General features: G+C 35.3%; 1 protein-coding gene across 4 annotated transcripts in view; it reads left to right on the top strand.

Moving 5' to 3' along the window:
* The first annotated feature begins 18 nt into the window (after positions 1–18).
* Positions 19–12,795, top strand: part of LOC112046728 (zinc finger protein 608) — a 195,254-nt gene continuing 182,477 nt past the window's right edge. For all 4 annotated transcript variants that reach the window (XM_052887859.1, XM_052887860.1, XM_052887858.1 and 1 more), the window contains exon 1: positions 19–370. The gene's annotated coding sequence lies outside the window, so the exon portion shown is untranslated. The remainder of the gene's footprint in view (positions 371–12,795) is intronic.

Below are 12,795 nucleotides of genomic sequence, written 5' to 3'. Positions count from 1 at the left end.
GCGCTCCTCGCTAGGAGTAAGTTCCGCGGTCGTCCGCCGACTCGATGCGGCGCTGACGTGCGATACGATACGCTAAACTAGTGTTTCCACCGTGAAATCACCAGTGTTATTTGTTTATACCTACTATGGCTTTGATTACATGGCCCCAAGGATCGGTTGTCGATAGTGTGGTGTACTGTACGTGTGTATGTGAAGTTTGAAGCGACTAATATTGTGAAACGAGTCTGCCGTGTTCGTTTGTGTGCCGGATTGTGATTAAAAGTAATTTACTTTGCGTTTACCGTGTAGAGGGTCGGTCGGTACGTATCGATCGCATATTGAAACAAAGCCGTGGATTGTTTTGGCGGCGTGGAGACCGGTGGAGCTCGAGGTGAGCGCTCTTTGTATATTATGTAGTGGAACCACTGCGAAGTGCGAACACAGCCGCAGAGTGGTGACCGGTGCATGTGGCCTGCGCTTGGGGCACAGGGGAGGGCGGGGAGCGATGCACCGCTCTTCAAAAGCTATTATGTAGTTTATTTCAGTTGTACCTTTTTAGATTATAATTTAGCTCCGCCTGATATATACGTACGATAGTAATGAACAGTAAACTGTAAGCGACGTGATGCGAGCTTCGGACTAATAGCTTCACATCGAATGAGTAATGCCTTCCCTAATGGGATAATGGCTCTGCTGGCCGCCGCTCGAAATATTTATAAAGCGGTCGAACGAATCGCGCCGTGTCAACAAGCGGTGGGCTGTTTGCCTTCCCATTTAGACGACAAGGGAGCCGATAAGGCGACGCTCGAGAGCCGCCCGACATAAATGGCATAAATATAGATTTAATTGCGGTGTTCGGCGTGTAAAATGAACAAAAAACCGCCTTTGTTTCATATAAGGACGTAGAATCTAAAAGCATTCGGACTAAAGAAACTTTTGATTTTAATACCTAATAAGTTGAATTATCCTACTTGAAAATGCATGTATAATTTAGAGTAAACTTAACTTAACATCTTTTTCTGCGAATAGATATAATAGATACACAGCAATAGTTAATTCTGAGACTAGACATGGATTCGATTGCAAAACACAGACAAATGTAGTTAGGTAGGTACACACTAACACCTACAGAACACTCTTATTTTATATATGTGCAGGCAGTATGGTTTAATACTAAAATATTAACGATTGAAAAAAGGTGAGTGCGGGTAGGAGGGTGAAAAATACTAATAAGTAATTACTACTCGGACACAGGTAATTATTAACAATAGATTAAAGATAAAGCTCTCTCTACCTCCAGCCTATGTGATTTAACCACGTTGCCCCTCTCTCCCCATTCAAACTTTAGTAACCTTTCAAAGTGCGTCAAATAACTTACTCAAGTTATTACAATCTAGTTGAATTACGGGTTATCAGGTAAACCTCACCCTCCGAAGCTATCCTCTTTGTCCAAAAATTGTAAACGCCGAAGGATACTGTCTATTTTGGGTCATGATAAAATATTTCTCTGCTGAGATTATCTATCTAACTACCTCAGTTACCATAAAGTAGAATATTTACATGAAGTACCTACCTCATTGATAACATCGCGAACATCTTGAAAGTTTTCTTGTTCTCAAAGATGTATATTTAAAACACTGAAACTTAAACTGAGCCTAACTTTATCCTAACCACCCATACCGCTCATGTACATATTGTATTCTGTGCTGGAAACCAATTCATATAGGTAATACCTCTGTAGTCAAAAAAACCCTACCTATAACTTACAAAAAATATAGAAAAAAAAAGGTAAAATCTCATCATAACATCAAACTAATTACAGGCGCGTAGTACGAGTACCTTACCTACGTAAATATTTAGGTCGTGCTAATCTCATTATCTCATTGACAAGAATGCCCACAAGTTACGTAGGCACGTCTTATTTAATAAGCCTCTATGTTCAATCTTAATAATAGTTAATGTGCTTGTTTTTAGATAGCATGGGTACGGTGACGTCGCCTGTATGACGTTCATAATACGTACCATTATCGTGAATCGCGGCAAACTTTCAAGAGTGAATGTAAGAACAGTTTTTATAAACACTTTTAACAGTCTTATTCATGGATTCAAGCCATCTCCGCAGCTATTTTTTACGCAGTTATTTAAAAAAATGCCCTTTGACTTTCGAGTCATTACTTATGTTATAGCAGGTAAATGCATTATGAATTAGCAAAGAGACTTCACTGTTTTTTTAACGCAGCGCCTAAATATCTAAACATCATATTTATTTGATATTGAATTATGTCCATAATAATCTGTATTACTGGTTTAAATAATCTTAAAACTCTAAAACGTAAACGCATTACTAATAAAAAGTCGCAAACAAGTCTTTATTCTGACAGTCACCAATCTACCTTATGTACAAATTGATATACAACATTAAGTTCAAAATAGACATAAGAAAACATCGGCACCTTTCATCCCACTGTATGTAATGTGACACCTAATATAGTCTCGCGTCACCGTAATAGATACCTTATTAATTTTACGACCTAATTTAAATAATTATAAGCGTCAACATAAGAAATGCCGCCTCCGGAATAACGTCGACCATATTTAAATAATAAACCAACGAACCAACGATAGATTAGTACATTACTGTCGAGGCCGTAAATAAAACTTTTGACCGTGTATTATTAAACTTCGAAGTAATTTTAAAAAGATGAGGACATCAGTGATAGCCCAGCGGATATGACCTCTGCCTCTGATTCCAGGTGGTGTGGGTCCGAATCCGATCCGAGGCATGCACATCCAACTATTCAGTTGTGTGCATTTTAAGAAATTAAATATCACGTGTCTCAAACGATGAAGGAAAAACATCGTGAGAAAACCTGCGTGTCTGAACTCTGCCAATTCGCTTTGGGCCAGAGTGGTGAACTAAGGCCTAACCCCTCTCATCCTGAGATTAGAGCTCAGCTGTGAGCCGAATATGGGTTGATAACGAACTAGGACTTTTTACCTGAGCACCTGGTTTTATTTTGTCTTAAAAATCAAATTGAGTTAATTTTAATCAAAAACCTTTTGTTTTTCGTATTAACATCCAATTGGCTTGATGTAATCAAAAAAAAAAAAATCTGAACTTAACAAAATCCACGTATCTTTCCAATATGTACGAGTATGTAATTTATGCTTTTTGATTTAGTCTCGGTTTTGTTGTTTACCAAATAAATCTTTCTGTTCCTAAATATTTTCTACTTAATACTATTCCTTCTCGAAAGTTACTCAATTTGTGTAGGTAGATTAATCACTGATTTGAGGGTAATTTGGGAAAAAACTACCTCTCCGCTCGAATGCGAGAAACCAGCTATTCTATTTCCGTAAGAATATCCCCAACACTTTCTCACTAAAATATGTGTAAAAAGTACCTATGTAAAGAGATTTTTAGATAATGATATTATTTTTAACCGACTTCAAAAAAAGGAGGAGGTTCACATAAACCGCATTTGCGTACGTATGTTCCTACTGTGCCGGCAATCTTTTGTTTGTTCTCTACTAGATCTTCTACAGCCACCCTGAACGTCTCGAGGTGAGGTCACGAATCCACACAAGGAAACCCCCATAAACATTTGTAACCATGTAGTATGTATATTAAATCATTGTTTGTATAGTCCATCTTTGAGAACTTATGGTGTAAAAAAACTCCATTTTTTTTAATAACCAATTTTCATGGCTAAAAAAAACCATTACCAAAGTCAAATTATTTTTGTCAACACAAATATTGTTTTTAAATTTTTAAGGTTGTTTAATACTTAAATCCTTCACTCACTTTCAGATCATCTATCACTTTTAGATAGGCGCGATGACTCATCATTTCTTTATGTAGGTTTGTGTCTAGTTATAAAAGTTCCAATTGAAGATCATTGACATTTCCAGATACGTACGTCGTAAAAAATCTCCGTCAGACATAAAAACTGTACTAACGAGTTAAGTATAATGATCCTATAAAAAATAATGTGAAAAAAATGTTATTAAAGTGCGAATAGGGTAAACCGTGATAGCTTTATTTGTGTAAATTCATTATTTTTGAAAGCTATACTTAACATTAGTTGACCTAGTTGCGAAAGCGCTTGGAAAGATGTTAGGCTACCTTGACAAACTTAAGAGGTAAATGCAAGTTTCAGAATACAGAAAACTCCAGAAGTTGTGATCGGGCATTGGAATAAAGCCGTAGTCTTTCTTGGTGTAATTTCACGAACAAGCGATTTGTCACTCTGTGTATGCCGTATTGTTTGACGTTCTATAAACGTACCTACATATATTTGACATAATGCGTGCTATAAAATGATCACTGAACGTGGCATTTTGCTGGCCTATTCTCTATTTTGGTCTTTATTATCAACCTATTAAAATAAACATCAAATCAATTGACAAAATGTCATTTACCTACTGTTTGATATTAATATTAACCAGTAAACACCGGATTACATTTTTACACAGAATCTCAATTTCGTATAAGTCAACTAGCATACGTCAAAGATAGTGGTGAATTTTAGCCTGCTGGTGTTTGCTGTTTTCTAAGAAGCAAGGTGTATAACTGCACAGTTGTCTAAAAAACCAGTACTATATGTAAATCTGTCAATAATGCCTATAGTTCAACAAATTATCTTTATTATGTACCTACATTAGTATAAATTATAATAAACAATAAATACGAATATGTAATACCTACTGGTAGCGCGAATACCTGCCTACTCAATTGAGTTATGTCAGAGTAAAGATTCGAACTTTTCCAAATTCATTCAATTTCATGACTTTGTTTGATTATACACGCTTGACTTGAACTTACCTTGAAGATACCAAAATAAATGAAAACCAACATTGTAGTTGATAGTGGAAAAGTGAATCTGTAAAGGCATTCCATATCCATATCTAATAAAAACATTTATAATTTATTCTTTACAAGTTAGCCCTCGACTACAATCCCACCTGCTGGTCGGTGATGATGCAATTTTCGATGGAATCGGGCTAACTTGTTAGGAACAGGATGAAAATCCATACCCCTTTCGGCTTCTACACGACACTGTACCGGAACGCTAAATCCCTTGGCTTGTCTTTATCGGTAGGGTGGTAACTAGCCACGGCCATAGGCTTAAACCAGCCATATAATCACGGAAGAACTCAGATGCTTACGTACCATATTATTATCAGATGGTTTAAGACGTCCTCACCTGGATCCGCCACTGATCGCTTGATCTTCATAGCTTAACTTTGCTCCTAATAGAAATGGCTTCAACGAAGTTAAGCTTTCTGTCATCGGTGTGAGCTTAACGAGTGAATAAGGATTTGCGAGTGGTTTAACATAGCTAGTTATCTTTCCTGCAACTACTGGCAAAGCGCATTTTCATATCATTACCACCCTACTCCTTACCCCTTCCTCTATACTATTTAGTTTTAATAGATATTAATTCCACTCTTTTAGTAGATATTAATTCCACTCTTTGGTTAGTATTACAGCTCATAAAGGAGTAGAATTTTTTTGTAACATAGCTGGTCCGGGGTAGTATACCAGCCATGCTTATTTCTGCCACCCAGCATTGCTGCGTTTCAGTGGGTAAGGGATGACAGTTTTCTAAATCCTATCCTACTACCTAACTGATATTATAAACGCGAAGGTTTGTATGGATGTATGTTTGTTTAAAGTAAGACTATGCTAATAGTAAAGCATTATTTGCTTGAGTTTTGGGAGAGACTTAATTGACTAAAAAAATGTACATCTATGAAGTCAACGTATATACGTAACAGGCGGACGCTGCAAGCAGCTGGCCATAATTCCCGGGTTTTATGTTATCTGTAAATTCTTTACCTGGTTTTTTGCCTTTACCTTTTATACCTTAAAGGTAAGCCCGTTGCCGTTCCTTTTAATGTGATCTAATCAGTGGGCTTATGTGTCATGAGATTATAATGAGTGTTGTCCTTTACAAATGCCTTCTAACTTATGATCTTTGTTACCTACAATAATTTAAATATTTATTAAGGAAAATATGACCGTAGTAAAAATAGTGCTGACCTCAATATATTTTATCTGTACGTACAAAATTTTTATGTGCATCAGTAATCTTAACAACATTACTAACACAATGGGGATGATGACTAGATTTGAATATATTGATTTTTATGATACATTCGGGTAAATAAGGTCAATGTTAACTAATTTATATATAAAAAGCAAAGTTTGTCTGGATATTTGTAAAATAAATGAGATTATAAAATTTCAAATTCTATTAAAAATCTTTTATCGTAATTAGACGAAAATTCATTCAGTTTTAGTTTCCTTACTTGAAATTTGACATTTTTTAATATATGAACTATAAACATAAACGCACAAATAACAAAGATATTAGTAATTTTGATTAAAAATACAAATCTAACGATCATTACATTGCCTACGACGTCATTAGTTCGTGCCATTTTGTATGGGGCGTTTTTCAGGGATCCGCGGCAGCGCCGCAAATCTGACCCTTTAAACCCCTGTAGCTCGGAAAGTAATGATCGCAGATACCCTGTTCCTTTTACAAAATTGCTTTACAATTAGCGTACTCTTAATTTATATAGAATTTAAAAAACTGTCATCAGCCCTATTCTTTAATCGAAACTAGTATAGGTACTATAACTATAGGTACCCATATTATTTTATTAAGGGTGTAAGGGTAAGGGTGTAAGGGCCCTTAATAATAATATAGGTACCTAGTTTCGATTAAAGAATAGGAGAAACGACTATTGAGTATTGACGTCAACAAAACGACTCTTACTAATCACGATTACTGACCTCGTGTAAACTATGCATAACACTTAATTGTTTATTGTAATAATTGTCCGCACTGAGTGCACCGATAAATAACTGCACCAAATGAATAATGTTTCTAATTTGCAATGGACTAAGAACAAGTTGATTGATGATAGTATTGCAAGCCCGTTTGTATTTAGTTAGTGTAGATTACTTTATCAGATATCAAATCGGTTTGTTACATAATTTAAAGGTCTGTTAGCAGGATTACTTTTAGTCCTAGTGTATAGTCTAATACATAATACACATGTCTGTACATAGAATCTGTCTTTCACGCAAAATACTACTGGATTTGGCTGAATTGGAAATACATTGTACCCTTTTATTTCCTTTTCCATATTAGGTACTTCTGTACACCGTAACCCTATCTAAAGATATAAAAGCGAAAGGTACTCATCATGAAATGTCGAAAACCACTCGACCTTCAAAGATGTAATGTGGCAGGGAGGTAGTTTATAGTTAGTAGACATTAAGATCGCTAAGAACGAATTTTGCGACAGGGCTGGATTAAAGAGGCCTAAGGGCGGACGAATTCGCGGGTGACTGCTAGTATCTTTATAATTTTTATTATTAGTTTCTTAATTAGATTGCCTGGAAATGATCGCTTGTTAGCTATTGTGCTTTTTGTGTGGTGTTTTTGGTGTACAAGTGGTGTTTTTGTGGTGTTTAATAAAGTGTGTTTCTTTCTTTTCTGGAGTGACATATAGGTTATATTTTATCTCGGTAAAATCCACCGTTCTTCATTCGTCTTTTAGGATTTGTGAAAAACTGTATTTCATGCAGACAAAGTCGATAGAGTCCATCACTTAGATCTAGTACCTAAAGTATGTGATGTTGCTGGGGGAATCTCTGAATCTACTGATTTTGATTTTGAAAATCTTTTACCAATAGAAAGCCACATAATTTGTGATATTTATAGGCTATATTTCATCACCGTATTTCAACGGGAAGCAGACGCCGCGCGAGTAGATGCGAGTCTGTTTTGGCACTGTGTAAGTTTTGTGCTCTTTATGATACCATATTACACTGTTTAAGTAATGCACCCTTAGTTACAATATATTGTTAAGAAAAACTCTTAGTAGGCGATGTATTTCCACGCAATACTAACATCATGGTCATCATCTTGTTCCGTCAGCTAGTCTATATTACTATGAAACGCTCTATAATGGTCTTCGAAATAATTCAATAAACAGATAAACTCAAATATTTACAGCTAATTTATGAATGATTATAACTGAATTTATAATTTTTGCAATAAAATACATAATTTGTTCCGTGTTATACCACCTAAACGTTATAACAAAGACGCAAGCCTGGAAATGAATCACTAAACTTCACAGATCTCGTTAAAATTCCATTCGATCGTGCACAATCGTGACTAAAATTCTCTAAAACATTTTCATTGTGAATATGTATTCACAAATCTCGACTATTGTTATGGCATCTAATGATTACAATAGACTCGTTCTACAAATAGATAAACTTTACGTAAAACAATAACTATTTCTACGAATTCAATAAACAAGTTATTTCCTTTCGAATTTCTCAAAGTTTTTAGACATTGATGCCATAATGAAGCTAGAAGCAATTTTTATGGAAATCATCTCATCTTCTGGACTAATTAGTAGCTACTGAATGTATTCAATTAACTTTTTATAATACTTAATATTGATATTATAATAATGATTTTTTTTTATAAGAATATTGCAATAACGAAGTTATAAAGACGAGAACCTACCGGAGACATATTAAGAAAGATGGCACTATAGACATCTTTCGAGCGTGCCATCGTTCTGAGGAGTCCCTCAGGCATATTGTGTTGGGGTATTCTCACCTTGCTAACGGCGAATACTTGCACAGACAAAATCAAATAGCCAACATAATCCAGCAACATCTGCTCAGTATGGTCTTATCGATTCTGAGGTGCCTTACTATAGGTACGACCTAGCTTGCGTTCTTGAAAATAGCAGTGCATTGCTCTACTGGGACCGAACGATTATCACTGACAGGTATATTGTTGCTAATAGACCCGATATAGTGCTAGTCGATCGGTCAGTACGTCGTGCATTGTTGATATTACTGTTCCACATGACGTTAATCTGGTTAAAGCTGAAATCGAAAAAGTATCGAAATACTTGGAACTAGCTCACGAGATTACCGCCATGTGAAATGTTCAGTCAACTGTTATTGTTCCGATTGTCGTCGTTTCAGTCAATGGTCTTATAACGACAAGCTTCGATAGACACCTGAAGAAGCTTTCGTTTAACTTTGGATCAAGGGTCGGTTACAGAAGGCAGTGATTCTCGAGACGGCACGTATTGTGAGGAGGTTCCTCACTCTAGAGATCAGTGATCATTGGGCACTTTGTCCGGCAGCGGGAGAGTTGATTTTTTTTTATAGTGTTTTGTATTATACTTTATTACCATTGTTGAAAATTAAAAAAAGGACAAATAAATGAAATAGATTGTCGAGTGGTTTATTTTCATAAGTATGTCTTTCTGGTAGGATGTATATAAAAGTCAAGAGATGAATAAGAGACTTCTTCCATTGTGACACAAAATATATGAACCTTATTACAACTGCGATAAAAGGATCATGCATAACTTCATGATCTCGAGCTACTAAAGCATTGAGATAGTCTCAGTCTTTTTACATAATATGAATGTGAGGTTGCAGTGAATGTATACTAAATTTTATAAAGCAGGCAAACTTTTCACACGAAGCATCTGAATTACCTGGTTCAAATTTCTTTATTTCTCAGATAAGTACACGTTTAAAACCCTTATAATATATACTCAGAGGCACAATTATCCGCCCTCTTTAATATGACACGAGTTTATTAAAGTGGGCGAATAATTGTGCCATTTTTTAACAAATGCATTCAGGGGTAGGGTAGGGTAGGAGTAGGATAGTGTAGGGTAGTGATAGGGAAGAAGTGATAGGGCATAAGTCAAAGCGTAGCTAGTAATATATAAATTTTTATATAACGTAAAAAGGACAATGCTCCACTGGTTCACTGGTCAACTTTATACAGAACAGATTTAGAAATTTAAAAAATAAATTGATAAGCTCGAATACAACAAACGCCTGTTGTTATAATTGTCCACCATAATCTTTTCCGTAAAATAAAAACAAATCTTGTGCCGGGAAACTATCTGATAAAGACCGAACCAAATCGGGAAACTATCTGATGAAGCCCGAACATTAAACCGTGGAACTAATTGAAGCCTACCTATTCGTAATATTTATGTAAACATCTTAAAAACGAACACCAAATATATTAAAATTGTCACAAATAGTTACAATGTTTCATTTCATTCCTTCCTGCTTCCTTTTGTATTATATCTATGATCTCGCAGTGAATATATTTTCATAATGCGAACCGTACTCGCCGTAAGCTTGCACGAATGCAAACTAAGCAAGAGAGTAATTTTGTCGAAAGTCAAGAGAAGCATCGCAAAGAATCCCGCTGTCACGGTAAAACTCTTAAGACGTTCGCAGTTCCCACTTGAATTTGTTCTTTGTAGAATTTAAATATTATACCTTGGGTGAATAGTTTTTGAGTGAAGAAATTCTTGTTTACGAACTAAGTTTGATGCGCAAAACTTAGGGCTTGATGATGATTGTTATGACTTGATTCTTTCAGAACAGAATTTCAAATTATAAAAAAAACAATCAATTTCGTATAGATAGCCCGAAACTTGTGTGCATCCTGAGTATTCATCTACGAAATGCATAACCGTCTAAATTCTGGTATCTACGTAGGTAGTTAAAAACTTGGAATATACCTTGTTTGTTTATAGATTTCATTGGAACTAAACATTTTTGTATTAAATGAGTCCAGCGTGAGAATTTCGATTTCGCTTCATAAGATTTCGTCGAAGAACGGCTTTGGTTTAGTCTAAAATTTTAATTTAAAAAAATCTAAACGACCAAAAATAACATCATATTATGCTCTACCTGTTGATCAATTTAAAGGCGATGCTGTAAATCGTTGAGTACTCTCGTCTGTGTTTCGTCTCCATCATCCAGAGCTTCATGAAATTGTAAGTAGTGCTTTAAAGTGCAAGATGAAAAAGTTAACCTTCATAATTTTTGAAAGCCCCTCGATTTCTCCAGGATGATCCCATGATCAGATATTAACATGACGACAATGGAATCACCTCAGGAGTATACCTTTTCGGTTCAGGCGTCTTCGAGTAATTGCGTAACATACAGTAAAAAACATACACTCGAATAGAAAAGTCTGTTAAAAAAGTTCTCGTCGCTCTACCTTTAAAATTAAAAGAAAATGTGTTTACCTACAAATATAGATCTTTTACAGAGATATTTGCACGATGACATACCTAACTAATTTAGAAAATGTCTGGCTGTTGCCATTGTTATATCGAACGCGATGGCTCGTAACTTTTCCCATTATGTACTTTCCTACGTACCTATAGTTTGTTATTGAATACCAGTGCTTTGGAAGTTTAAGTCTAGACCCGCAAGAAGGTTAAGTTATAGGCCAGTTACTGAGAGCATTGTCGTTTTCCGTAAAACGATTCGACGTGCAACCCTTAAAAGGGTAAAATCTTAAGTGCTAATGATTTTTACTCCTACTAATTTCTGTTATTAAAATTGGTACTTTTTGATTACGTTGTTAGCATACTTTTTTGGCAAATTATGTAGTACATGTAGCAGTAACTAATCATCCAATGATGATGATATCTAAGTATTTTCTATTAGTAACTGGCTTCTGGGTAATTGCGTGCCAGAACAACTGACGCGAACTACGTCACACAGCTGGCGCTGCAGACTACGTCATACGGTTGCGTTGATGTTAAAGACGATTTCCCGCTACATTGCACGTCTAAACAGTATGTATTTGCAGTGGCTCGTTTGTAAGTTTTTATTGAGTCGTGTTGATTGCAGAGATTATTAACTGTAGAAAGAAATATTATACAATATACACTTGGGGCTTTTCAGTAATATTTAAAAGTTTAAATAGATTAAAAGGGAGAACTAAATTCTGAAAGACCGCACATTTAAACCCTCCGTCGACCCACCTAACGTAAATCTCGTGCAAGCTTAGCGCTCGGTAATTAGAGGGGAAGGGATTCAGATAAATCATTTTTCGTAAAAATATTTTGTATATTGTGTTATGAAAGTCTGTAACAATAGACACTTTAAGGGTTTGAAGGCCTTTTAAATGTCGTACTAAGTGAATTTCTTTGTAAATTTAATTTGTAACTTTATTAAAATCACAGCGATGCTGCATCTCAGCAGGTATGCGCATTGTACGAGTATTTCTTGAGGCAAGCTCACAAAGCCTTATTACTCAAAAGAATTTTATAATAACAAAATACTATGAGGTAAGACACAACCACAAGCAATAATTTTATCAAGCATTTAAATTATGTTATCTAATCCGACAACACAGTTAGAGGTTCATTGTATGGCTATGGTAATGCATTTATGTATGCGCGTGTTTATGTTGATTATCGTAAATACTTCTAAACATGTCCAAGCAATGACACGAATTCTTTGCCCATAAGATTCATTTTAATTAGATTCACACGGACGGAGTCGTTTATCGGTTAGTCTACATTTTTTTTTTTTATTGAGAAAGAATACAATAGGGAACTTAAGCTAACTTATCCTAATAACTATACAAATCATGCCCACGTGGAATGGTGGCAAGAATACTGGCTGCATTTCCGCACTGGACAGCCAGGCTGATCTACATTTGAATATTATGTTATTCGACAATTTTTTTTTTTTATTTTTGTCTTAGCAAAAAGCCTGTATTTAATTACAGGCTTTTGCTAAGACTTATTACGGTTGCTTTATTAAAAAGTTCCAACTGTTAAGGTATACATAAATAACACAAACGTTTATAGAGGCGTCTTCAAAAGATCAAACCTTTCACATACGTTCCGATGTTAAGTATTTTTAACTTTTTATTTAAAATGTAAGGTATAAAGTCGGTTAATTGTTTTTTCAAGATTTAA

The sequence above is a fragment of the Bicyclus anynana genome, chromosome 20, assembly GCF_947172395.1.
Source record: "Bicyclus anynana chromosome 20, ilBicAnyn1.1, whole genome shotgun sequence".
Lineage (NCBI taxonomy): Eukaryota > Metazoa > Arthropoda > Insecta > Lepidoptera > Nymphalidae > Bicyclus > Bicyclus anynana.
This window is presented reverse-complemented; position numbering and strand designations above follow the sequence as displayed.